The sequence below is a fragment of the Onychostruthus taczanowskii genome, unplaced genomic scaffold (assembly GCF_017590055.1).
Source record: "Onychostruthus taczanowskii isolate IOZ18803 unplaced genomic scaffold, ASM1759005v1 scaffold106, whole genome shotgun sequence".
NCBI lineage: Eukaryota > Metazoa > Chordata > Aves > Passeriformes > Passeridae > Onychostruthus > Onychostruthus taczanowskii.
Window position 1 is genome coordinate 274,383 of NW_024497186.1, and position 26,330 is coordinate 300,712.

Here is a 26,330-nt window from a genome sequence, read left to right on the forward strand (position 1 = left end):
GTGGCAGGTGCTGAGGATCCCATCCCAGCCCCAAAGCTGGCTCTGACCCCGCTCTGTCCCCACAGCCCTGGGGACACAACCCCAAATTCCCCAAATTCCCAAATGTCACCGTGGGAGCCTGCGGGGACTCAGGGTGGGAATGAGGGATGAAATAAGGACAGGCCAAAATGTGGGGGTGGGAAGAGCATTAAATGCAGATTTTTGGTTAAAAATGGGAATTTTTGGATGGGGCTGTGGGCACATGGCACAGCTCTGGTGCCACGTGAGGAAACTGCTGGCTGAGATTTCCAGAAGCAGCAGAGAGGGAGAAGCAGAGGGATCAGAGCTGCAGGAGTTTGATATTGGATAATATTGATATTGGATAATTGGATAATGCTGATATTGGATAATTGGATAATGCTGATATTTGATAATTGGATAATGCTGATGTTTGATAATTGGATAATGCTGATGTTTGACAACTGCACAATCCTGATGTTTGATATTGGATAATATTAATATTGGATAATTTGGATAATGCTGATATTTGATAATTGGAAAATTCTGATATTTGACAATTGTATAATGCTGATATTTGATAATTGGATAATACTGATATCTGATAATTGGATAATGGTGATATTTGATTATTGAATAATGCTGGTATTTGATAACTGGATAATATTGATATTTGATTATTGGATAATTGTAATATTTGATAACTGGATAATGCTGATATTTGATAATTGGATAATGCTGATAATTTGATAATTGGATAATGCTAATAATTTGATAATTTGATAATACTGATATTTGATAATTGGATAATGCTGATAGGTGATAACTGGACAATATTGATATTTAATAATTGGATTATATTAGTATTTGATAATGCTGATATTTGACAACTGGATAATATTTATATTTGATAATTGGGTAATGCTGATATTTGATAATTTGCCCACCAGTCCTGACTCCTGGGACAGGACAGGAGGTTCCTGGCCTGGCATCCTGCACATTTGTCACTCCCCTGTCACCTCCTTCAGCAGCTCCAGCCCAAAGCTCCTCCACGTTCCCAAATCCCAGGTGGCTCCCAGCTGGCCGTGGACACTTCCAGGGATCCAGGGGCAGCCACAGCTGCTCTGGGAATCTCCAAAATCCTGAAATTGGGGCTGAGAACTGCGGCTGGAGTCGTTCCCAGCCTGTGATGCCTTTCCCAGATGTGCACCCGGATAAAAACATTCCAACCCCTTTTCCCAGGGGCTGGGATCCCCCTCTGTGGGAAAACTGAGCTCAAATTCCCCCAAAACCTGGGAAAACAAAGAGGTGTCAACTCTCTGAGGGAGGAAAATCAACATGCAGGAGGGAAGGAGCAAGGGATCAGCAATTCCAGCTTGTTCCGTGTGTTTGGAGACTGAGGATAAAGCCTGAGGCTTTCCCACCCTCAAAAAAAAAATTAAACCAATTAAAAATCAGTTTTTAAGTTTCAGGTTTCAGTTCTAAGTTGAAAAAACCAGTTTTAAAAATCAGTTTTCTGCTGGTGAGCTCAAGTGCAGCAGGAAGGAAAAGGTTTCTTACAAACCACGGATGTTTCGCTGCTGCCCAAAATCCCTTCTCAGTTTGTTGGGTTTTCCCTGAAATCTTGGGGTTTTCACCCAAATCCTTCATCAGTGATTTCACTTCCAAGATCTGCAATTTCCTGAGCTTTTCCCAGCTTTTCCATGGGTTCAGCAGCTCTTCCAGGCAGTGTTTCCTATTTCCCCCAAAAAGGTTCAGCTGAGCCATCCCGAAATGAGCATTTTCTGCTTTGACAGCTCTGAACTTCTCAGAATTCTGACAAACCACCCAAACCCTGAGCTCAGAGAACACGTGGCCCTGCCTTGCTGGGAAACAACCCCCAGAACAATCCCAAATCCAGGGGGTTGGGGTTTTTATGGACAGGGATGTTTTGTGTGGAGGTTTTTATGGACGGGGATGTTTTGTGTGGATTTAGGAGGATTTTCTCCGTGGTTTGGGATGCAGACAAGGCAAACCCTGCCAAGCTCAGCCCTGCAGGTGGAATGGGATCTCTGGGGGTGTTTCTCAGGGTGATCCTGGTGTTCTTTGGGAATGTCCTGCTGTTTCTGCAGCATTCCCAGGGAAAGGTCGGGTGACTCAGGCTGGAAAAGGCAGCACCGAGCAAACCCCGGCAATCCCTTTGTGCTGCCCACATCTCCCTAAAACACCCCCCTACAAACCCCAGGGCTTTTCTCAGCTCCTGCAGCAGCAGAAAAGGGATTTTTTTTGGGGTTGGAAAACCCGTGTGGGGGCTGTGGGGTGAAGGTTTCTGGGCGTGCAGGTGCAGTGTGGGAGGGCAGGAAGGACAAACCCCAAACTGAGTCAGCAGCGCTCGGCTCCTTCCTTATCTCACATCTGAGCAGAAAGGGCAAAGCAGCAGCTGAGCCGAGCTGGAAAAGGGCTCCAGAACTGCTGGCAACTGCAGGCAGGGCTTGGATTTGGCATTTTCCTGCTGCCAGAGAGAGCAGACGAGGGGAATTCGGGATGCAGCTGCAATCAAAGGCGGTGCCGTGAGCGTGGATGGAAACGGGGGCTGCAGCTCAGGCCAAAACCAGAATTTCCAGAAGGAAAACATGGAATTACAGCCCCCATGGTGGGAAGGGAGGGTCCTACCCAGGAAAAGATGGAATCACAGCCCCCACGGTGGGAAAGGAGGGTCCCACCTGCTCAAAGTCTCCCTCCTGGCTTTCCCTGGGGGAACTCCTCCTCTTCTTCATATTCCCTTCCAAAAATGGGGCAAACTCCTCTCCCCTTTCTCATTCCCTCCCAAAAATGGGGCAAACTCCTCTCCCCTTTCTCATTCCCTCCCAAAAATGGGGCAAACACCTCTCCTTCTCCTCATTCCCTCCCAAAAATGGGGCAAACTCCTCTCCCCTTTCTCATTCCCTCCCAAAAATTGGGCAAACACCTCTCCCCTCTCTCATTCCCTCCCAAAAATTGGGCAAATTCCTCTCCCCTTTCTCATTCCCTCCCAAAAATGGGGGAAGCAGCTCCTATCCTTCACATTCCCCCCAAAAAATGGGGCAAGCACCTCTGCCTCTCCTCATTCCCCCCTAAAACAAGGGTGAACATCCCAACCTTTCCTTTCCCTTTAATCCTTGAAGGATTAACTGTGCTCCCAAATAAACAACACTCAGGAAAACAGGAGGGATGATGCAATTTAAAAAAGGAAAACAACACAACAGATTTCTTTTTGCCTTTGTTTAGGCAAGGACTAGAAGAGCAGAGCTGGTACCGACAGAAACAAAGAAACCAGAGCAAACTCCTCACCCCAGCCAGCACCACCCTGTGCAGGGATTTCTGAACCACCCTTCCAAGTGAATTCCCAGAAATGCACGTGGATTCGGGAGCAGGAGCCTTTCCAATGTTTTCCTGGCAGGGCTAAGGGCCAATTCCCAACTCCTGGAGAAGCTCAGGAGCTGCCACTCAGCCCTGAGCTCTGAGGGGGCTGCAGCAGCTCCAGGATGGGGCAGGGGAGACTTTAAGGAGAGATTTTCCAGAGAGATTTTAGCCACAGGTTTTAGGGATGGATTTTAGGGACAGAACCAGGAAGGAGAATTCCTGGGAAATTCAGGATGATGATGGAACAGCCAGAGCAGCACAAACAACTGTGCAGTCACGGGGTTTGAAAGGCTCTTTGAATTTCTGTGTGCAAAAAGGACAGAGTGCAAATGCCACAGACTGCTCCAAAGCCTCTGGATCATCCCTGATGATCCATCCCCACCTCCTCCAGCCCCAGGAATGAGTCAGGCAGGCCCTGAGAGGGCAACACCTCCGTGCAAGGCTGGGTCACTGCACCCTCCAGCACTTCCCTTCCCCGCTCAGATGGGATTTCTGCAGCTCAGAGAGCAAAAAATGCCACGAATTCTGTGCAATCTTGATAGAAAATAGATATAAAATAGATTTAACAGCAGCCAGCAGCAGCAGTAAGTGGCACAGGAGCCTGAAAGTTTTTTATCTGCCCAATTTTCTCTCCTCCCTGCACATCTGGGCAGTTGTTGAGGCCAAAACTCAGGCTGTGCTGATCAGGGGAAGAAGAGAAGAATTAAAAAAAAAAATCCCACCTCCAGCTGGAAGGCACCCAAAATCCTGGCTGCAGTTTGGGTCTGAAACAGCACCTTATTTAGACAATCTGAGGAATGTTTGGGAGGCTGCTCCGGCTGGGAATTTGCATAATGGGTGTCTGTCCGTGCTTACCTAAGAGCACAGGAATCCCGTCTGTCAGTCAGTCTAGACTGTGGGGTTGGATCCAGGGAATCTCCCAGCCAGGAATAACACGGCGAGCAGGGCAGGGTGCTGCCATCTGCTGATGGCACCCAGGAGTTTGGCAGCAGTTTTGATTTTTGGGGGCATTTTTTTGGGTTGGGGTTGTGGTGAAGAGTTTGGTTCAGGGTGAAGAGTGGGGGAAAATCCATCCTCATCCTCATCCTCATCCTCATCCTCATCCCCCTGGGAAAGCCCCAGTGCTCCTGGTGGATCTGCAGAGCCTCAGCCCGCTCTGCTGGTGGCTCCAGTTTTAATTAAAGCATTGAGAGCGCTTTGATTAAGGAATCTCCATCTAAATAATGATATTAAATCCAAATAATAAAGAAATAATAATTTGAGAATTAATAATAAAAGCAAAGCCCCAGAACCGCGGCCCAAGCGCGCCCTCTGCCGCCCGCAGAGGGGAACTGCAGGCAAGGGAATCCTGGAAGATTTTTCCTCCCCAAAAAATGGGATTTTAAGGGATTTTTTCAACCAAAATGCACAAAATCAGCTCATTTCCATTTCGCAAAGCCTGGCTGAGACACACGGGGAAATGCAGAGCTCTGGAACCTCCTGGATCTCAGCTCTTCGGGTGACCCAGGAGCAGCAACTGCTCATCATCATCATCATCCTCATCATCATCATCATCACCCCAATGTCCTCCTGTCCCAAAGCCCCTGTGGGGAGCTCAAACCCCTCACAAATCCAGGGAGGGCTCAGCCTCCTGCCCCTTGAATTCCCGAGGTTATTCCAACAGGATCCAGAGTTGTTGGAAACCCTGAGGATGATCCAGCCCTGGGACAACACAGCCACAGTTCCCAGCTCTGGGTTTGTCACCTCCAAACAACCCCAAAAAACATCAAACAAGGCCAAAAAAAACCCCAAAAAACCCAAAAAAACCCCAAAAACCCTCAAGTAAGCCCTTCACAGAGCTTCCCATGGAACAGCGGCTCCCACACAGCTCCAGGTCCCCTCTGGAACGCAGAGATCTCCCCCCCCTAATTAATTAACGAGGTAATTGCTGGCACATAACGAGGCCCCATAAGCAGCAGCACCCACAGTCAGCACTTCAGAATCCAAATCCACCTCCAAACCCATTCCAAAGCCCTCATCCAGATCGTTTTCCAGATCAAATGAAGCAATTAAGGGCAAATTAATCAATAAGGAGACAAACCACGAGGTCTCTGCTCACCTTCCTACTGCAGAGCAGCCTCGTTCTCCGTGTGGATTCCTTGATTTTTTCTGGATTCCTCGATTGCTCCTGCCAAGAAAAATGGGAATTCAGATCCATGAGCACGAGCAGATGGAGCTGTGTTACTAATGGAGTTATAATTTGGGATATTTGCTCCATCATGGCATTAATCAGCCTTGGTGAGGGACATCCCTGGTTTGATCAACATCCAATTATTCATTGGAAAATCAGGGCTGACATTTACTGATCAATAATCAGAATAATGACAGGGAAGATGTGGAATTCTCTGTTTTTATAAATCACAGCCACGGCCTGGGTGAGGGCTCAGGGAAATATTTGGGTCTAAATTGCATTTTTTATGGGGGGAAAGCAGGGAGGGAGAGGGGTTTGTGTCATTTTGGGGAGGGAAAATGAAGAAGAGAAGTTTGCATCATTTTTGAGGGGAGTGAGGGGTTGGAAAGGTTGGAAAGGCTTGCCTGCCTCATTTTTTTGGAGGGAATGTTAAGAATAGGAAGTGTTTCCCCATTTTAGGAGGCAATGAGGAGAGGGAGAAATGTTTGCACCTTTTTTTGGGGGGAGGAATTGCCCCCATTTTAAAGGAGAATAGGAAGAAGAGGAGTTTGCATCATTTTTTGGGGGGAATGTGAAAAAGAGGAGGAATTTCCCCAATTTTAAAGGAGAATATGAAGAGGAGTTTGCATAATTTTTTGGGGGGAATATGAAAAAGAGAAGGAATTTCCCCAATTTTAGAGGAGAATATGAAGAAGAGTTTGCATCATTTTTTGGGGGCAATGTGAAAAAGAGGAGGAATTTCCCCAATTTTAGAGGAGAATATGAAGAAGAGGAATTTGCATCTTTTTTTTGGGGGGGAGATATGAAGAAGAGGAGGAATTTCCCCCATTTTAGAGGGGAATATGAAGAAGAGGAAGAGTTTGCCCCATATCAGATGAGAATATGAAGAGGAATTTGCATCATTTTTTGGGGGCAATGTGAAAAAGAGGAGGAATTTCCCCAATTTTAGAGGAGAATATGAAGAAGAGGAATTTGCATCTTTTTTTTGGGGGGGAGATATGAAGAAGAGGAGGAATTTCCCCCATTTTAGAGGAGAATATGAAGAAGAGGAGTTTCCCCCATTTTCTGGGGGGAATATGAAGAAGAGGAAGAGTTTGCCCCATATCAGATGAGAATATGAACAAGAGGAATTTGCATCATTTTTTTTTTGGGATATGAAAAAGAGGAGGATTTTCCCCATTTTAGAGGAGAATATGAAGAGGAGGAAGAGTTTGCCCCATTTTTGAGAGGGAATGATGGGAGGCAGAGGTGTTTCCCCCATTTTTTTAGGGGAATATGAAGAAGAGTTTGCCCCATTTCAGATGAGAATATGAACAAGAGGAATTTGCATCATTTTTTTTTTGGTGAGGGGGGAGAATATGAAAAAAGAAGCAGCATTTCCATCACTCCAGGGACAGTCAGAGAGCATTCCAGCACAGAAAACCTCAGGCTGAGCACATCCTGGCAGGTTGAATTTCCAAGAAAACCTCAGTCCCAGGCTGCAGGAACGAGCTGCCCTTGGGAGAGCTCCCAAAACCCCCCCGAGAACCCCTCGTGCCTCACGTCCCCTTCCCAGTAAAACATTGCTCAACCCAGCTGAAGGCAGAGCAGGGATGAATTCCAAGAATCCATCAGAGCTGAAATCCAGCCCTGCTTGTTTTCCCTGCTCGCTGGTTGAACACAAACAGGTTTGGGTTTGTTTTTTGGGTTTTTTTTTCTTGTTTTGTTTTGGTTTTTCTAAAGGAGTCAAACCCACGTCAGTGATTCTGGGCTGGGGTTCAGGCCAGGGTTCCTTTCACCTCCTCCTTCTGCAGATTGCAGTGGATTCAGGGATGAGGAACGGCCAAAAAAAGCAGTTTAAAGTTGTTTTGTTTGTTTTGCTTTTTTTTTCAACAGGGATTTTTACAGATTTCACATTCCAGGACCAGCTCTCTGTGGAAATAGGAAGGTGAGGGCAGGCAAAAAAAAAAAAAGGCTGAATTTGGGGCAGGTCAGGAGAGCAAAAAGGAGTCAGGGATAAAGGCACAAACAGCTCCAGGCTCAGAACTGGCCTTGGAATGGGCAATCCCTGAGGATCACAGAATCCTGGAATGGTTTGGGCTGGAAGCAGCTCAAATCCCAGCCAGTTCCACCCTTCCCACTGCCCCAGGTTGCTCCAAGCCTCTGGAATTGGGCACTTCCAGCCATTCCCACTGCTCCAGGGAGGTTTTCCACAGCACCATCCAAAAATCCCTGGATTCTGGGGATGGGGGGGTGGAAAAAAGCACCTGGATCATCAGGATCTCCTGCTGGAGCAGTCCTGACTCCCCCCAGAATCCTGCAATGGACCCAAAAGGACTGAAATTCCAGGGAATTCATCAACCCAGTGCAGCTGACAAACAGGGCCACGAGCAGGATGTGGGGCTGACAAAATGCAGCAGCACCTGGGAGGTTCCATGGGCAGGGAATGCCACCAGGAATTTTGGGAAAAGAGCCAACCTTCAGCTGCCATCCTGACTTCAGAGGGATTTTCCAAGCCAAACCATTCCATGGAGGTGAAGCTGCTGCTGCTGCTGGAATCAGCTCCACACAAACCACCCCAAACCCAAGCACCCCCAAACCCATTCCAAACCCATTCCAAACCACCCCAAACCCAAGCACCTCCAAACCCATTCCAAACTGCCCCAAACCCATTCCAAACCAGCCCAAACCCATTCCAAACCAGCCCAAACCCATTCCAAACCCATTCCAAATCCATTCCAAACCCATTCCAAATCCATTCCAAACCCCTCAGCCAGGCTGTTTTCCCAGGTAAAATGAAGAAATTAATGGCAGATTAATCAATAATGAGAATTCCCTTCAGACCCAGGCAGCTGGAGCTGAGCTGAAAGCCTGCAGTGACAGCACAACCTGTGCCTTATTTCTGTTGGTTTTCCCTGGAATTTTTGGCTGCTTTGGGTTTCTCCTTTTGTGCTCTCCTTCCCAAAGCAACACAGGGGCTCCAGCACTAAAAATGGTTAAATTTCAGGTTTCCAGCTGCTCTCAGAGCCCTGCAGAGACCCCACGGGGACCTGGCAGCAGCTACACCACAAGCAGAGGGAAAAACAACCCCGGAGCTTTCCAGAGGGACAGGATCCCATCTCTGGCTGTCCCGTTGTTTACAGGATCCCTGCTCTGGGAGGAGAACAAGGCTGACCTCAGCTGGAATAAACTCTGCCCCCTCCTTCCTGCCAGCCCTGTCCTGTGCAAAGGTTTGGAACTGGATATTCCACAGGCTCCTGTTTACAGACACGGAGCTGTGCTGCCAGCCCAGCTGGGGACACGCACTGGGGACACGGGGACACGCACTGGGGACACGCACTGGGGACACGGGGACACGGGACATGAACTGGGGACACGCACTGGGGACACAGGACATGAACTGGGGACATGGGGACATACCCTGGGGACACGAACTGGGGACACGGGAACACGAACTGGGGACATGGGGACATGCCCTGGGGACACAGGGACACCCAGGGACACCGAGCCTTCCCTGTGGCCCAGACGTGGCCATTTCCTCTGGGAAACACTCCCTGGGTCTGGGCCTGGAGGGCTTGGGAAGGCTCTGTCCCCTCCCCACAACTGGCCATTCCTGCTGGGAATGTCACACTGACAGCCGGGGCAAAATCCTGCCTGTATCCAGGTTTTCCTGCCTCTCTCCAGGTTTCCCTGCCTGTATCCAGGTTTCCCTGCCTGTATCCAGGTTTCCCTGCCTCTCTCCAGGTTTTCCTGCCTCTCTCCAGGTTTCCCTGCCTGTTATCCAGGTTTTCCTGCCTGTTATCCAGGTTTTCCTGCCTCTCTCCAGGTTTCCCTGCTTCTCTCCAGGTTTCCCTGCCTCTCTCCAGATTTCCCTGCCTGTATCCAGGTTTCCCTGGCCTGCCTTCCTTCCTTCCCTGACCCTGCCAAGGCAGAACCGTCCCTTTCAGAGAAGCCTCTGAGCGGGTGTGGGCAGCAGGAAGGGGAATTCCTTCCCCAGTTCCCTGGAAGCACCAACAGTTGGGAATGTGAAGCATCCTGGAGGGCCAGAGCCAGGAAGGAAACCGGATCCTGCAGCCCACCCAACCAGAATTCCCCTCTGGAGCCAGGAATGCTGGGGGAAGGAGCAGGAGCCTTTCCAGGAGGAGCTCCCAGCTCAGCAGCAGGAATTCTGTGTAGCAGGAATTCTGTGCTGCTGGAATTCTGTGCTGCAGGAGTTCTGTGCTGCAGGAGTTCTGTGCTACTGGAATTCTGTGCTGCTGGAGTTCTGTGCTGCTGGAGTTTTGTGCTGCTGGAGTTCTGTGCTGTAGGAATTCTGTGCCCCTGGAATTCTGTGTCCCTGGAATTCCCTGCTGCAGGAATTCTGTGCTGCTGAAATTCTGTGTTGCAGGAGTTCTGTGTCCCTGGAATTCTGTGCTGCAGGAATTCTCCAGCCCCTGGAATTCTGTTCTGCAGGAATTCCATGCTGCAGGAATTCTCCAGCCCTTTCCCAGCCCCCTCAGGAATTCTCCAGCCCCTGGGTGTCTCTCTGGATGCTCAGCTCACTCCCAGGACTAAATCCCCTCCATGGAGCAGCACCACAGCTTCAATTCTGCCCCTTTGTGCTCCATAAATATCCCCAGTTCCAGGTCCAGAGCCGGACTTGTCACATCCCTAAAAATATCCCCCTATAAATAGCAAATTGTCCAACAATGGCACCAGGGCAACCACCCCAAAACATCCAGGGCAGAGCTTCAGACGTGAACTTTTCCCTGGCAGCTCCTCCAGGGGATGAGCAGATCCTTCTTTCCCTGTGCCCTTTTCCAGATGGGTTTTTTTGGTTTTTTTTTTTTTTTGGGAAAGCTGCTTCAGCCAGCACTCATTTGCTGTTGGAAGCTCATTGGGAAGTCTGTGCTGGCAACGGGCTCTGGAATATTTTTTTGAAGTCCTAAAAAGGGAAGAATTGGAGGAGAGGGAAGCAAAAAGGGTCTGCAGGATTCACACCCCCAGGGATCTGAGCTCAGGAAATTGAGCACAGGACCTAAGTGACCACACTTGGCATTTTAAAATCTTTCCATGAGCAAATCCTGCCCCTGGGAGGCTCAGGAATTTTGGGATTTCTGAGCAGGGCACCCCACTTCACACACCTGTGCACAGGTGGAGCTGTGTGGGGGGAAAGGTGAAATTCCAGACCAGGGGAAATAAACCAGATTAATGCAGAAGTGGATTTAAAATGTGGAATGCCTCGTGGATCCAAGGAGCTGCACATTTCCCCACCTGGGATATTCCAAGGGATTTTTCCAACCCTCTCAGGCATTCCTGCCCAGGAATTGCTTTTCCTCTGAGCAAAAGAGGGGAAAAAATTTAAAATAAACCCTGCAGAGAGCAGCATTCCAGCAGCAGGAGCTCATTCCTCACAGGAACCCATTCCTCAGGAAATGTTTGGGGATTCTGCTCAGCAGAATCTCCTCAAACCCCTCCAGAGTTTCAGGGATCCTCAGGACAAGGGGCCACGGAAACAACAGGGCTCATTTCAGAGCTATTTTTAAAAGAGTTTTTGCTTCTGGGATGCCAATTTCCAGGAGTTGTTTGGAAAATGAGATTTTAAAAATGTCCCCACGCTCACGGAACAAACTGTGCTGGAGCAGCAGCTCCCCCTGCTCGGGGTACTCCAGGGATGGCTTTGACTTTCCAGCTTCCTTTCATCCAAAAAAAAAAAGAAATGCACACCAACAACTGCGTGGAAGGGGAAGAGGAGGTGAAAGAGGATCCAGCTGAGGGGAATTCCTGGCACTGGAAATACCAGATGGGATGCTGAGGTTTGGGATTCCTGGAGGGCTGCTGGAAAAGCCAGCAGGAATTTGCTTTGCAGTGTTCTCAGAGCAGCTCAAGGCTGCAGAGTTGTTCCATAGGTTGCTCCAACAATTTGGGAATTTCTCCAGTAAAATGTTAATCATCAAGTTGTTTAAAATCCCTAAAAACACCCCACAAAAAGAATCCTGATAAACCAACTGAACCAGACACTCCCCAGGGAGGGAATATTCCCATTTTTCCTCCCAGCTGGGAAAAGTTCACCACAGAAAAGAGGGAAAGGAGGAAAATATCCAGAGGAAGGATTTGGATGCAAGGTTTGGGTTTAAACGTGGCTGTTTCACCTCAGAGCAACTTGTGAGGTTGTTTCAATGTGGTTTGTGTTACACAAGTGCCCTCAATCTTCCAGGATCAGCAATTTTATACAGGCAATTAGTGAAAAAATTAAATGTCTTAATGATCCCTGGGAAATGGGATCCACCTGCGATTCCTCAGCCAGGGCAGCTCCATTTCTGCAGGATAAAAGTCCCAAAAAAAGGGGATTTGTGTCACTTCAGGAATGGGGGGAGAACTGAGAGCACGAAAAGCTGCTCCTAAAAATCAGAGAGGTGTGTGAGAGTCCTGATTGGCACCACAAAGAGATTAAAAAAGGGGAAAAAAAATCAGGAGCACGGGATCATTGAGGCTGGAAAAGAGCTCTGGGATCACCAGGCTGTGCCTGACCCCCACCTTGTCCCCACCTCCAGGGATGGGGACCCCAAACCTCCCTGGGCAGCCCTTCCCAAAGTTTAACAACCCTTTCCAGGGGGAAATTCCTGCTGCTGTCCCACCTGGAGCACCCTGGGGCTGTCCCCTCCTGTCCTGGTGTCCCCTGGGAGCAGAGCCCCTCCTGTCCCCTCCTCTTGGGGACTTGGGGACATTGGGAATGTCCCTCTGATCCTGCTTTTCTCCAGGCTGGGCCCCTTCCCAGCCCTCTCAGGAATTCCCCAGCCCCTTCCCACCTCCTTCAGGAATTCCCAACTCTCTCTAGAGTTCTCCAATCCCTTTCCCATCTCCCTCAGGAATTCTCCAGCCTTTTTCCATCTCTCTCAGGAATTCCCCAGCCCCTTCCCACCTCCTTCAGGAATTCCCAACTCTCTCTAGAGTTCTCCAGTCCCTTTCTCATCTCTCTCAGGAATTCTCCAGCCCTTTCCCAGCCCCCTCAGGAATTCTCCAGCCCTTTCCTTCAGGAACTCCCAACTCCTTCAGGAATTCCCAACTCTCTCTAGATTTCTCCAATCCCTTTTCCATCTTCCTCAGGAATTCTCCAGCCCCCTCCCTGGCCTGGCTCCAGCCCCTGGGTGTCTCTCTGGATGCTCAGCTCACTCCCAGGACTAAATCCCCTCCATGGAGCAGCACCACAGCTTCAATTCTGCCCCTTTGTGCTCCATAAATATCCCCAGTTCCAGGTCCAGAGCCGGACTTGTCACATCCCTAAAAATATCCCTCTATAAATAGCAAATTAGCCAAAAATGGCACCAGGGCAACCACCCCAAAACATCCAGGGCAGAGCTTCAAATCCTCCTCTCAGGTCCCTCCTGAGCACCTGGGGCTGGAGAAATGAAGAAATAAAATCCCCACTTCCCCACAAATTTGTGAACAAAGATTTGCTCTGAGCTGCAGCACGAACATTTCCCACAAGAAATTACAAGGAGAAAAACCTCCCTGAGTTTTCCTCTTTTTGTTTTTTTTCCATGTTTTCCTCCTGGTTTGGATGAAACCTGTGACTCCCAGCGAGGCTCCCAGGGACCCCACATCTGTCCCCTCCTGGAGGACACCCCAAGTGCACAAACCAGGGCAAAGTGGGACAGGGAAGAGACATTTTTGGTTTTTTTTTTAGCAAAGTGAGGCAAGAGGAAGCGCTGCCAGGGATGGAGGGAGAAGACCAGCGGTCACATGAGGATGTCCAGCCCCCAAAGCAGCTGCTAATGAGTGTCTCAGTTAATTACTCGGCTCCCTGGGATGAGGAGCTCGGGGCTGGCAGCTCATCCACGGCTCCACTGCCAGGGACACAGTGCCCTCTCTTGGAGACTCCAAATCCAGCCTAAAGCCGGGACTGAGGACAAAAACCCGCTGGAATCTCCTAAAAAAAATGATTTCTGCCCAAGAAACAACTCTGGCCTGGCTGGGTATTCCTGGGAGGAGCAGGGGAACACCTCTGGAGCTGCTCCTGAGGCAGGTCAGTGACTTGTGACCTTGATTAACCTTTGGATCCTCTTAGGAAAACTCAGATCTTTTTGAAAATTAAGAATTTTTAAGATGGAGAATATTGAAACACCTAAAGAGTGGTGATATTGTGGTGTCACAGAGGGGTTTGGGATGGAGGGGAGCTGAAGGATCAGCCAGTTCCAGGAGAAAGAATGGAATTGTTTCATGAAGAACCATTCCAGTCAGAGGCAGGAGCTCCACATCAGATTTCTGTGTGTCCCCAGGTCACCACCTGGGTGGAGGGACAGTCCCCAGTGCCACCTGGCACAGGTGACCATGGACAGCTCAGTGGAGGGACAGTCCCCAGTGCCACCTGGCACAGGTGACCATGGACAGCGTGGCTGCCCCATGGCAAGGCCAGGCTGGGAGCACCCTGGGATGGTGGAAGGGAAGGGACTGGATGGGCTTTAGGATCCTTGCCACCCAAATTTCGGGTGAGAAATGCCCTGATTTGGGGCTCAGGAGGTGTTTGGGTGTCTGTGGGTGCTGCTGGCACCTACCTGGGCAGGTGTCCCCACCTCCTGTGGCACACAGGGCACTCGCTGCAGGGGGGAAAGGACAAATCTCCTAAAATTAAACAAAAAAAAAAAAAAAATTGAGAGAATTTTCAGCAATAGGGGAAAGGACAAATCTCCTAAAATTTAAAAAAAAAAAAAAAAATTGAGAGAATTTTCAGCAATTGAAAGGATCCTGCAGGGAATTCCAGCTCCTCTCAACACCAGGTTTGAGCCCACCAGCTGAAGCACCTCACACCTTTTCCCCATCTCCATTTTTTCCCTGTTTTTTCCCTGTTTTTTCCCTGTGTTTTCCCTGCTGGCATCCCAGCCCATCCCTGAACTATCTAAAGCACCTCACACCTTTTCCCCATCTCCATTTTTCCCTGTGTTTTCCCTGTTTTTCCCTGCTGGAATCCCGGCCCATCCCTGAACTATTTAAAGCGCCTCACACCTTTTCCCCATCTCCATTTTTCCCTGTGTTTTCCCTGTTTTTCCCTGCTGGAATCCCGGCCCATCCCTGAACTATTTAAAGCGCCTCACACCTTTTCCCCATCTCCATTTTTCCCTGTGTTTTCCCTGTTTTCTCCCTGCTGGAATCCCAGCCCACTCCAAATCGATTTAAATCCACCCAGCCACACGAGGAGTGTGTCCTTTGGGGTGGTTTATTTACATTTCAATATGTTCAGGATCTGCCTTTGAGATTTTTTTGGAGGGGAGATGAAATCCTAAAAGTCCTCACAGGAGAGGTTTAGTGAGGATGATGCAGGTGGCACTTGAGGCTTTCTCCATGCTCATCCATGGAATCTGGGATAAAAACCCAGTTTCTACCAACTCAGACCTGGCTTTGAACACATGGATTCCAAAAGAGATGCTTTTGGTGGGGGGAAAGCCTGGCAGCTCCCAGGCTGTGCAATTCCATATCCCAGTCTGAAGATGGCTCCATGGGAATGAGGGATGCGATCCCTCCATCCATCATCCATCCATCCCTCCATCCATGTCCATCCACCGTCCGTCCATCCATCATCCATCCCTCCATCCATGTCCATTCATCCATCCATCATCCATTCATCCATGTCCATCCATCCATCCATCATCCATCATCTATCAATCAATCATCCATCCATCCTCCATCCATCATCCATCCATCCATCCATCCATCCATCCATCCATCATCCATCCATCCATCATCTATCCATCATCCATTAGTCCATCCATCATCCATCCATCCCTGTGTCTGTCCATCCATCCATCCCTGTGTCTGTCTGTCCATCCATCCCTCATCCATCCATGGATTCATCCATCCATCCATGGATTCATGCATCCATCCATGGATTCATCCATCCATCCATCATCTATCCCTTATCCATCCATCCATCATCCATCCCTCCATCCATCATCCATCCATCCCTGTGTCTGTCTGTCCATCCATCCCTCAACCATCCATGGATTCATCCATCCATCCATCATCTATCCCTTATCCATCCATCCATCATCCATCCCTCCATCCATCATCCATCCATCCCTGTGTCTGTCTGTCCATCCATCCCTCAACCATCCATGGATTCATCCATCCATCCATCATCTATCCCTTATCCATCCATCCATCATCCATCCCTCCATCCATCATCCATGCATCCCCCACCTCCCCAAACCTCAGGACTGGAGAAACAACTCCCAGTTCACCTCCCCACAGGGGATTTGGCCCAGGAGAAGGAAGCAGCCCATCCATGATATTCCTGAGGCTGGCAGAGGGGACTTTCAACAAAAGAAACCAGGGAAAAATAACCTGAGCGACTCATGGAAGTGAAAGACAAGGAGAGTGACAAAGATTTAAGGAAAGAAAGGGAAGAGGAAGGCAGAGCTGCAGCATTTCATCTTCTGTTCCTCCCCACAACGAGCCAATTAAAAAGCCCACACACTAAATTAATTCCAGTTCCAGGGGAGCTGGAAATACAGAGCCACTATTTAGGTTAGGGAAAATTGCTGCATTCTGTTCCTTTGTCAGGTGGCAGAGAATGACATCTGCAAAAGGGAAAAAAAAAAAACAAAAAAGGCAGAGTTTGGGCCCCAGCACAGCAGAAGCAAAGGAAACAGAGGGAATTCAGGGAAGGGTTTGAGGATCTGAGGAGCCCCATCCCCACGGACACGGGGCCAGGGCACAGAACAAAGATCCCCATGTTCTCCCCACACCCCGGCTGCCTCACAGCTCTCACACCTCATCAGTTCCTGCTTTTGTTTGGAACAAGTGGCCAGGACGTGGTTACAGAGCTCTGCTTCCCTAAAACCCTTCCCAATGTTTAATTTATCCCTCGGAAAACACCTCTGATAAAAGCCAGCCCCACCAACGTCATCAGGGTAAATATCCCAGCCAGGTTTGTGTTCCCTTCCTGCCCCAGATGGGACTCTGGGATTTAATTCCTCAGCAGAGCATCCCTCTGTTCTGGGCAGAGAAACCCCCGATTCACACTGGAATTTTAAGGGAATAAACCCCACAGGGAGCAGAGAATACAAATTATTATCCCAGCTTTTTTTCCAAGGATGACAAAAACCAACCAGGGGAGCAGGGCTGGAGCTGCAGGAGGCCTCAGGGCAGTGCCAGGCTCAGCTTTCCAGAGGGAACCGCTCCCTGTGTAATCATTAACAGCAAAACCCAGCCCAGATAAAAGCCAGGGAGCAGCACCTGGAGCAGGGATGCACTGGGAGCCAGGGATGTCCCAGGCACCAGGAAGCTCAGGATGTTTGCCTGTTGCTGCTGTGGCTCTGCCCTGGGGACAGCAGGGAACGGCAGTGATGGCAACTGGGAAAACTCATCCATTTGTCTGGGAATTGGGAAAACTCATCCCAGGTCCTGGAGCCAGCTGGAAGCAGGAGCTCTGTGCCAGGGATGCCTCTGGAGAGCCCCACGGTGCCACCAGGACCCGCTGGGGACAAGGACAAAACCCCCAGGACGTGGCACAGGGAAGGGCAGAGCTGGCCCCACACACACAGAAATAATTGGGGAAAACCAGTTGGGATTGCAGGAAAGCCAGTGGGAGTTCAGTGGAGCCTTTTCCTGCCTGGTCTGAGCTCCCAAACCTCGGGATTTACACCAAAACCCCTCAGGGCTGCCCTGACAGGATCATGGATGTGAGACTTGGAGAAAAATCCTGTTTTGGGTCACAGAGCCTCAGGATGGTTTGGGTTTGGGACCTCAAATCCCATCCCACCCCAAGGGCAGGGACACCTCCCACTATCCCAGGTTGTTCCAGCCTGGCTTTGGACACTCCCAGGGATCCAGAGGCAGCCACAGCTGCTCTGGGAATTCCATCCCATTCCCTCAGCACCCTCACAGGGAGGAATTCCTTCCTAAAATCCCTCCAGGAGCTGGCAAAGCTGGAAAATCCCTGTCCCTCAGGATGGACCAGCTCAGGAGCTTGGAGGGAAGCTCCTTCCAGCCCTGGAACACCGAGTGTGGGTCCCATCCCACAGAGCAGGAAATATCTCAGGATCCTGGCAGGAACGGGATCCCAGCTCTCCTTGTGTCATCCTCACTCCCAGCTCCACCAACAAACCTTCAAAGAGCAAAAAGCCTTTGAATTCCACAAAATCCTGCTCCTAACGAGATCCCTGTCAGCCAGGAAGGCAAACTGGGAGTATTTATAGCCCTGGATTAGAGCAGGATCTGCTGGGAATCCAGGGAATGGAGCAAATTCCCATTCCCAGAGAGGTGACAGATTTATGGGCTCTCACTTCCCAATCCAGTTTTGGTTTTGTTTTTTTTTTTTGGGTTTTTTTCCCAGCACATTTAAAAAGTCTTTCTACAGCTTTATCCAGCTCTGCTCCTGGAATTCTTTCTCATTCCCACTCCCTTTGGGCTGATGGGAAGGCACACAGGCATTAGGGACAGCTATTCATTCAATCCTGGAACCTCTCCTCCACTTCCTACTGCAACCATCAGCTCCACAACAATTTAAACCAGGATCATGGTGTTATCCTGGAAGGAATGGATGAGGAGCACTGCCAGCCCTCAGCATCCCTGATCTTATTTTGACAAAAATGGGTTTTTCCTTGGCTAATCCCACGGAAATTTAAGATCCAGGAAAATGCAGAAATAACAAATTTTACAAGTCCTGGAATTTACAACCACCCAGAGCACAGAGGAGAAAATATTCCTGCTTGGATAAAACCTAGAAGAACATTCAGGAAAATATAGATGTGGACAAAAAGCTTTTCCAATCTGTTCTAGAATGAAATGGAAGGTGGCCAGGCCCACCCCTCTTCCCACCCAGCCATTCTGTTTTATTTTAATCAGCAGCCCCAAACCCCATCCATGGGCACCAGCACTTGGATCAGCTCGACACAATCAGTCCCAGCAGGAATCCAAACCCATAATTACAGCAGCCTGCACATGGAAAACACCAGGGAGGGAGGGTTTATTTATGCAGGGGACAGGAGTTTCGAGGATGAGACGAATAAATCAGGGAAAAATGGTTAAAAAAATGGGTTGGGGGAGTTTGGGGAAGAAAAGCAGCTGCAGCAGAGGCTCTGTGGCTTCTGAAATTGCAGGAAAAATGGAGAATTTGTAGCTGGAGTGCCTCGGGAGCGCTGGAGTTCGGGGAAGCAGCGCAGCCCCCCTGCCTTGGCTGTGAATCCATTTCCTACCCAGCTTTGTTCAGCCTCCCATAAAAACTTCCTGCCCCTCCACCGACCTTCCCTGAGTGCTTTTCCCGACCCTGGAGCCATCCCCACCTTCCCCAGGCTGGCAAAACCTCCCTCTGAGAATCCCTCTGGAATCACAGCGAGCTTTTTCCTGAATTTACCTCCAAACCACCAAATTTTAGCCAAACCACCTCTCCCAAAAAGCACCTTGGGACTCTCCCAAGTTTTCCAAACCACTGGAAAACGTGGATCTGATTGATTTTTTTTTTTTTCCCCCTCACCAGGGATGCACACAATGCATCTCCTCTGGTGGTTGACAACCCCTCTTCTATTTCAGGAATGCTCATCCGCAGGTGGAATTGGATTTCTGTTCCCATGACTGACAACACAACTCCATCCTGGCCTATGGCAGCTGCTGCTATTTTCAGCAGCTCTGCCTCTCTCCAGTATTATTCCAAAGGTGAGAACTATTTCCAGAGAACACCAGAACAGCGTTTTTCACACCTTAACAGAAAAAAAAAAATTAAAAAAAATTGAAAAAAAAAATCACAGAATTTTGAAAGTTTTGCCACAGGGCAAAACTCTCCGCAGTAAAGAGCATTAATGAGCTCGTGGAGTGGCTGGGAGTGTTAAAATGGAATTAAAGTCCCTGTTGGAATGGGGAAAATAGTCTTAAGCTGGGCTGCCACAAAGATATTCCTCACCAGCAGGCAGGGAAATGCTGATTCCCTCTATCCTGGCAATGCAGGAATGGGAATTGTCCCCAGGAACTGCCATAAATCAAAAACCACAGCAAAATGGGATGGAACTCTGCGTTGGTTTCAGAGGTACCCCTAAAAATGATCAATGTGGAGGCTGGAATTTGGGTTTACACCACAAGCAGTGCTCACAAACAGGCACTGCTTAATCCAGTGTGAGAGTGTGGAGCCTCTGGAAAGGCTCAGATCCTCGGGAAGAAAAGCTGAGGGTGGGATAATGAGGCAGGGAATGTTAACCAGCTAATTAGCAATCAGAGAGAGAGAGAGGGAAGAGCTGGGATCAGGGACTGACCCGCTCTGGGTGGCTCATCCCAGCATTCCCAAGGCGTGGGAATCGTGGCAGCTCCACTCCCACCCCTCTGCAATTCCCAAAAATCCCTTCCCGGCTCAGCCACTGCACCCAACAACACCGGGATAAATTCCCTGGAGCCAGCCCCTCCTTGTCCTCCACCCCTGTGCCCCACAGGGCTGCAGGGACAGAATTATTCCCTGAAGCCACTGTCCCTGTGACTGATCCCTGGCTGCCACCCAGAGCCATCCCAGAGCCGCTTCCAGCAGCTCCTGCTGCAGGAACGTGGAATTCTGGATTGCACCTCTGGGAAAAATGCTGTGGGTAATCCCAGCCCTACAAAGGGAAGGGGCTGCTTGGCATAGGTCAGGCTTAAAGCTCTGGGTGTTGGAATGCTGGGGAAGGAATTTGGATTGCAGCTCTGTTGGTGTAAATCCCCCCAAATCCAGGGATTTTGCTGCCTTTCCCAGAACTGCGCTTGCAGCGAGGCCCTGTGGAGCACTGACAGGAGTGGAATGGGCTGTGGAGTCCCCAAAATGGGATCCAAAGGAGAATTTCCACTGGAAAAGAGCTCTGGGATCAGTACTTTGCCCCATGCCCACCTTGTCACCAGCCCAGAGCTCTGTTTTCCTTTCTTTAAGTGAAACCAGGAAAGAGGGATTCACCCAGAAGAGCAGGGAACGCTCAGCTCAGGGATGCTGGAGCACCAGGAGCCAGCTCAGCTCAGTGAAACAGGATAAACTTGGGAGAGATAAAGACATATCTGTGATCACGCTGCTGGCTGTGCCAGAATGTCTGCTGGGAATGTCTGGATCGTGGATTTGTTTCCCAAAAAAACCCCGGCGTGCTGCACAGCTCCAAGCTGATGGACAGACAGCCCTGGTCTGGAAAATCATGGAATGGTTTGGGTTGGAAAAGTCCACCCAGTGCCACCCCCTGCAGTGGCAGGGACACTTTCTGTTCCCAACCTGGCCTGGGACAATTCCAAGGAACACCTGGCATTTGTAGGGAAAGCAGCACAGGGATTTAAATTGGAAGGAAAAGCACTGAAAGAAGCCAGATCATCCTAAAAAAAGCCAATGGATCAGGATTCCATACCCCAAACAATGGGAATGTCAAGGTTTAATTTGGATTAGTGCAATTAAACCTTCCTGACACCAGCACAATTCTATGGATTCTCCCACAGCTCTCATGGAAAAACGGTTCCCAATCTTCACCCAGGAGTGAGGAGCTCCTTGGAAATGCTGCCAGATCCTGTGGATCCCTGGAAATGCAGCACCTGGAGCTCCCTGCTCACTCACCTGGATCCTGAACCACCCAGAACTGCTGAGACACACCCAGGGAACAGAATTCCCAAGCTGGAAACACAACCAGCAGTTGTCAGCCTTCCCAAAAGGTCTTGCATTAATAAAAAAGGAAATAAAGAGCCCCTCAGGCCTTGCTCTTCTCCCTGATAGAAAAGTTTGATGAGATTCCCAATCTTTGTTTGGGAATTGCACCACAAGTGCTTGGAGGAGCAGCCAGGCCACGTCAGGATTTATGGAGCATAAACACCGAGCCTTTGCCAGCAAGAAAAAAAAGAGAAGTAACTCAGAGTGGAGGAAATGAAAAAAAAACCACAAAAAAACTCCCAAAAGCAGCTCCTGCAGCACATCCAGAGAAATCCTCCTGCAGTTCCCGAGCTCGGGAGGAGCTTTGGAGGGGTTAAACCACACCACAAATGTTTCAATCTTCTGCATTTTTCTAACAGCAGATGAGGCAGAAATGGACAAAATGCCTCCAGGGCTGAAAAAAAAAAAAACCCTTTCCAAACTATTCTATAGATTTAAAAATAGATTTCTTTTTTATTTCCAGAAGGGACAAGTTGGGAATAAAACAAAGAAGCTTTTTGGGGGGTGTTAGCAGAGTGTCCATCCCTGGTTGTCACCTCCCTGCTGTCACCTGAGAGGGACCTGGAAGTGCCAAGAGGGGGAATCTCCTTCCCTCTGGAATCAGGGCCCGTTTTCCTGCTCCCCCATCCTCATTAGGAGTGAGATTATTTTTCCAACAACTCTGTTTTCTCCAATACAAAAATAAAGCAGGAGCTGCCGAGGTTTCTTGGCTTTTCCAGCTTCTGAAAAGTCACTAAAAATCCATCTTTACGTGGAAATTCGGGATTGTTTTCAGCTGTACAGACCCAACCCAGGCTGAAGTGCTTTAAAACTCCTTCTTGTCTGTCAGGAGGGGGAAAAGCACAGGATAAATGATGAAAAAGCACAACCCTTAACTAAATTTCCTGTTTTGTGTCTCGGCGTTAACAGCGTGCCCGAATTTCCTCCTTTTTTTTTTTTGTTTTTTTTTGTCCTTAACGTCACAGCCAATCCCTACCCACCCATTCCACAAAAACCTAACCCTGAACTGCTGGAGATTCCAACCCTGCTGGAAAGGGAACCATCAGCTGAACCCAGAGCTCATTCCCAGGAAAAACCCAGCTCCTTACACCCCTCAAAACAAAGATTAATCCTCCCTCAGAGCCCCCACCAGCAAAAATTCACCGAATTAAACACATTTATCCCCACGACTGCTTTTGGTTGGGGTTTTTTTAAATTAATTAGTGGCTGCTCAGGTATTTTGGAGGAGGAAAAAGACATTTTGGACCAGGATTGTGCAAGACACAACGTTTCAGAAGCGTTTTTTGGGGGGAAGATTTAAATTCGAGCGCGTTTGCGAGCGAGTTTCACTTTCAGAAACTCCAAATGTCACCGAGGTTTGGGGCACAATGGCTCCTTTGTCCCTTTTTGGCACAAGCAAGCAGCAGCAGATGATGACAGGGGGGACCAAAAGCAAGGCCTGGGCTCTGCCAGTTCTCTGAATCCCAGCAATTTATCGTCAAGTACAAATTAAGTGGGTAAATCTCGTGCTAATTAATGTTTAAGACAAAGCTCTGTCTCCCAGCTTTGCTTTCTTTTCTCTTTTTTTTTTTTTTTGGCTGAATGTGACAACGGGCAGGCAGGGAACTGGATTGATGTTTTTAGTTCTGTTCCCTTCCCAGTTTGTGGAAAAGCCAGGGGAGAGGAAGATAAAGCAAAAAAAAAATCACCTGGGAACAGGTGAGGAGGACAGAGACACCCTGAGCAGAGAGCTCGGAGAGGCTGCAGCTGGGAAATCCAGAATGCAGCTCTGCACAGGAGATTCCTGGCTGAACCACTCCAGGAATTCCAGAAAATTGGAATCAGAGGTTTTTATACCACTTCAGGAATTCCAGGATATGGGAATCAGAGGTTTCACCACTTCAGGAATTCCAGGATATTGGAATCAGAGGTTTCACCACTTCAGGAATTCCAGGATATGGGAATCAGAGGTTTCACCACTTCAGGAATTCCAGGATATTGGAATCAGAGGTTTTATACCACTTCAGGAATTCCAGGATATTGGAATCAGAGGTTTCACCACTTCAGGAATTCCAGGATATTGGAATCAGAGGTTTTATACCACTTCAGGAATTCCAGGATATGGGAATCAGAGGTTTCACCACTTCAGGAATTCCAGGATATTGGAATCAGAGGTTTCACCACTTCAGGAATTCCAGGATATTGGAGCAATCAGAACTTTCCACCTCAAAGCTCAGCTGTGAGATCTTTACATCAAGGCCAGGTTGGAATTCTGGGGCTTGGAGCAACCTGGGGTAGTGGAAGATGGCCCTGCCAAGGTCCCTCCAACCCAAACCATTCCAGGATTTCTGCTGACCTCAACTCCTCTGATTTCTCACAAAAATGAGGAAAGCAACACTGGATCTACAGCCTCAAGCAGGGCCCTCACTTATCTCACACCAACACAGACATATTCTATAATTCCCTTTTTCCCCTCACTCTCTTTTTCCAGGCACAAGAATCCCCAAACAATCACAAAATTCCCTCTTGCTTTTCCAGGTTTTTGGGTCATCCACCCCCTTTTTCCCAGCCCTCTGCCAGCTCTGCTGCTCCCCACAGCCTCTGGAAACTCTTCCAGAGCTGCACTGGGGGCTACAAATCCAACCAAATCATCCCATATTTCCACCCTGAGCTCATTTTTAGGCCTGAAAAGACACTAAAATGATTTTTTAAAGTGCCAGCTCCAGCTCTGTGCTCGCCACCTCATCCCCAGCAGCTTCCCCCACCCTCTGGCCACTGGACAAGTGGCCACTTGGAGCCCTCCAGGAAGCAGAGAGCGTTCCCAGGGCGATTATTCCAGAGCTGGAGCTCGTCCAGCCCAGCCCTAAGGGGGCAGGGACAGCCACGATCCCCTACCAGCCACCAGATCAGGAAACTGCCACCAAATCAGCCTTTTCCAAGGGGCAGAGTGTCCAGTTCCTCTGGAGCCAAGGGCAGGGACAGCTCCTCGTTAGGCTAACGAGCTCCAGGGGCTGATGACAAGGAGGGGGATGAGCAGGGACAAAGCTCAGTGTCCCCTGTCACAGCTGCCCTCCCTGCTGTGCTGCCACTGCAGCTCCGGGTGCACGAATTCCCTCGGGGGGGTGTTGAACACATGCAGGGATGCAGCAGGAAAACGGGAATGGGCACCAAAACCGTGCCAGGCGTGGCAGCGCCCCCAGCAGCCACACAAAAGAGCCATTTCCATTCGTGTCACAGCCGCAGATGGCAGGAGGAAAGCTCTGGGACACTCGGCTCCGTTTAACCCTGTTGAGCCAGATTTTTTTTTGGGGGGTGTTTTTCGCATTTTTCCCCACAAAAGAATGGGATAAATGGTGGCTACAGAGTCACAAATTCCCATTAATTTGTTTATGAGGTGTTTTTGGGGGTGTTTTTCTCATTTTTTCCCCCCAAAAGAACAGGATAAATGGTGGCTACAGAGTTACAAATTCCCATTAATTAGTTTTACAGGGTGTTTTCCCCTTTTTTTCCCCATAAAAGAACAGGATAAATGGTGACTACAGAGTCACAAATTCCCATTAATTTGTTTTATGAGGTGTTTTTGGGGTGGTTTTTCCCATTTTTTCCCCCAAAAGAACAGGAAAAATGGTGGCTACAGAATCACAAATTCCCATGAATTTGTTTTACAGGGGGGTTTTGGTTTTTGGGGGTGTTTTTCTCATTTTGCTCCCCCCAAAAGAACAGGAAAAATGGTGGCTACAGAATCACAAATTCCCATGAATTTGTTTTACAGGGGGGTTTTGGTTTTTGGGGGTGTTTTTCTCATTTTGCTCCCCCCAAAAGAACAGGAAAAATGGTGGCTACAGAATCACAAATTCCCATGAATTTGTTTTACAGGGGGGTTTTGGTTTTTGGGGGTGTTTTTCTCATTTTGCTCCCCCCAAAAGAACAGGAAAAATGGTGGCTACAGAATCACAAATTCCCATGAATTTGTTTTACAGGGTGTTTTTCCCCATAAAAGAACAGGATAAATGGTGGCTACAGAGTCACAAACCCCCATGAATTTGTTTTGTGGCCACGGAGCTGAGCTGGGAGCTGAAGCCTGGAGGATCTGCTCACCTGCCTGTGAATGTCCCACACGGCAGGGACACAAAGACCTGTGGAACCTCCCGGGGATGGAGGCCTGAGCTCAGCCCTGAGAAGCCTCTGAGCAGCTGAAAAAAACCAAGCAATCACCTAAAAGGCCTCGAGTTTGCCTGGATTAATACTGAGCTGCTGACTCCTGTGGTCTGTCACACACCAGATTTCCTCCTGGTAGGAATCACTCCCATGGGACACGTCCGGAGCAGCACCACGAGGCTCACCAAGCTGGAGGGTGGCAGTTTTCCCAAAAAAAACCCCTTATTTAACCACAATAACTTCCTCCAAGCAGCAGCAGAGGTGTCTCAGAGCAGACACAGCTCCAGCCCAGCCCCTTTGGGTTCGGTTTAAGGCCACACCTGATGGCCACAGCACAGAGGCAAAGCCCAGATTTGCACCCACAGCTCCAATCCTGCACTTCCCCAACTCCTAAAGGACGCCCAGCTTCCCATTCCACACCTCCAAGTGGAAGTGAGGAGCAGGAGACAGATTCCTCTCTCTCTCTCTCTCTCCCTTTGTCTGCGGCACCCACTTACCTCCTCTACACCTCAATAACACAAAACCCAGATCCTGCAGCCACCCCTCCTTTATGTAACCCACACAATTCCCCGCTGCCTCCCAAATCCTGCCCGGATCAGGCGGGAATGGCACGGCTGTGCCGCGCTCCTCGCCACACCAACCCACCCTCAACTCGCCGGCGGGAAACAAACAAGTAAATGATGTGATCTTGGGTGTTCTGCCGAGCTGCCAGCCTCCTTTGTCACCCCAAAACCAGGGCTGGTTCACCGCTAAGTCACCCAACTTCCCAAGCAGCTGGCAGCGAGCCATGCCCCTCATGGATTCCGACTGTCCCTTGTCACCTCACCCACCCAAAGCTGCCCCTCACGCCACCCTCAGGGCCAGCCACCCCCCTCAGCCCCCATCCCCTCAATCCCTTCACCCAAAAACCTGGAGACCTCCCAAAAATCCACCGCGGCCCCTTTCCGTGCCCCCCAAACACCCCCACGTCATCTCCTCGCCCTGAGCCTTGCGCCAAAATCCCTCCCAGCGCTGTGACCCCCGTGGGGACCCTCCGAGGGTCCCTCCGAGCCGCTCACG

General features: G+C 49.4%; 1 protein-coding gene across 2 annotated transcripts in view; it reads right to left on the minus strand.

Annotated features, from left to right (window-relative positions):
• Positions 1–26,330, minus strand: part of GNG7 (G protein subunit gamma 7) — a 42,579-nt gene that overhangs the window by 15,702 nt on the left and 547 nt on the right. For both annotated transcript variants that reach the window (XR_005953516.1, XM_041416436.1), the window contains exons 2-3: positions 14,062–14,128; positions 5,477–5,545 (exon numbers count right to left, since the gene is read on the minus strand). The gene's annotated coding sequence lies outside the window, so the exon portion shown is untranslated. The remainder of the gene's footprint in view (positions 1–5,476; positions 5,546–14,061; positions 14,129–26,330) is intronic.